This window comes from Chelonia mydas, chromosome 1, assembly GCF_015237465.2.
Source record: "Chelonia mydas isolate rCheMyd1 chromosome 1, rCheMyd1.pri.v2, whole genome shotgun sequence".
NCBI lineage: Eukaryota > Metazoa > Chordata > Testudines > Cheloniidae > Chelonia > Chelonia mydas.
Genome location: NC_057849.1, coordinates 13,414,657 through 13,416,350, shown reverse-complemented (window position 1 = coordinate 13,416,350; position 1,694 = coordinate 13,414,657). Strand labels below are relative to the sequence as shown.

General features: G+C 44.0%; 1 pseudogene; it reads left to right on the top strand.

Moving 5' to 3' along the window:
• Nucleotides 1-1,144: 1,144 nt before the first annotated feature.
• Nucleotides 1,145-1,284, top strand: LOC114020084 (annotated as a pseudogene).
• Nucleotides 1,285-1,694: the final 410 nt, after the last annotated feature.

The window sequence follows — 1,694 nt, the reverse complement described above, 5'->3', positions numbered from 1 at the left end:
GTCCTTTGATGCTACACAATGCCTCATTTGCTTTCAATGTGCAGGACGAGCGCTTTACCTTAATTAATGCTGCTTTTCCTGTTTGGTGAGTTACACAGTTACAGAGATTTACAATGCAAACACTCAGTATAACTATATACCATGGGACAGAGATATTGTAAGTAGGATTAATACACGCAACATCCTGCAAGCATTTCATAAAGTCTTGTCATAAATATAAAGGAAAGGGTAAACCCCTTTAAAATCCCTCCTGGCCAGAGGAAAATTCCTCTCTCCTGTAAAGGGTTAAGAAGCTAAAGGTAACCTCGCTGGCACCTGACTAAAATGACCAATGAGGAGACAAGATACTTTCAAAAGCTGGGAGGAGGGAGAGAAACAAAGGGTCTGTGTGTCTGTCTATATGCTGTTTCTGCCAGGGATAGACCAGGAATGGAGTCTTAGAACTTTTAGTAAGTAATCTAGCTAGGTATGTGTTAGATTATGATTTCTTTAAATGGCTGAGAAAAGAATTGTGCTGAATAGAATAACTATTTCTGTCTGTGTATCTTTTTTGTAACTTAAGATTTTGCCTAGAGGGGTTCTCTATGTTTTGAATCTAGTTACCCTGTAAGGTATCTACCATCCTGATTTTACAGAGGTGACTTCTTTACTTCTATTTACTTCTATTTCTATTAAAAGTCTTCTTGTAAGAAAACTGAATGCTTTTTCATTGTTCTCAGATCCAAGGGTTTGGGTCTGTGGTCACCTATGCAAATTGGTGAGGCTTTTTATCCAACATTTCCCAGGAAAGGGGGGGTGCAAGTGTTGGGAGGATTGTTCATTGTTCTTAAGATCCAAGGGTCTGGGTCTGTAGTCACCTAGGCAAATTGGTGAGGCTTTTTTACCAAACCTTGTCCACGAAGTGGGGTGCAAGGTTTTGGGAAGTATTTTGGGGGGAAAGCCGTGTCCAAACAGCTCTTCCCCAGTAACCAGTATTTGTTTGGTGGTGGTAGCGGCCAATCCAAGGACAAAGGGTGGAATATTTTGTACCTTGGGGAAGTTTTGACCTAAGCTGGTAAAGATAAGCTTAGGAGGTTTTTCATGCAGGTCCCCACATCTGTACCCTAGCGTTCAGAGTGGGGAAGGAACCTTGACAAGTCTAAACACAGTCTCATAGCACTAACACCTCCAGGGTGAGGCTCATCCATTGCACTGCCGGTGTGCTGACCCCTGCGATTTCCCCAAATGCGGGAAACTCGACTGCATAATTTGTGGTAACTAGTAGGTGATCCTGACTGCTTCCAGCTGCGCACTTGTCAGTATTCACTGAGGCCCTGGGCCTTTAACATAACCTGGCACCTGGTCTGTCAGTATCACAGAGCCCTCTTCATACTGCACCCCACCCCATCAAGGATGTGTCTCAGGATCATCTCTGTTACCAAAGACCTTTCAATAGTACAGAATCTTCAGCAGCAAACCCGTAGCATATAAGCCCTTCACAACAACCTAGAAGCTGTGACCCCCCACCCCCTCATCTCTCACTTCAGTCCCATTACCCAATTTGGAGGTTGCATACAATTATAGTGGCTCCCAAAGTGGCTCTGGAGGGATTCTGGGTAGAAAGTGTATGCAGATGAAGCAGCTTTGAAGCTATTCTTCTCCCATTCACCAATAAATGGGAGCAGAGAGCGCCAGGCCACTGGCCTTACGTTACA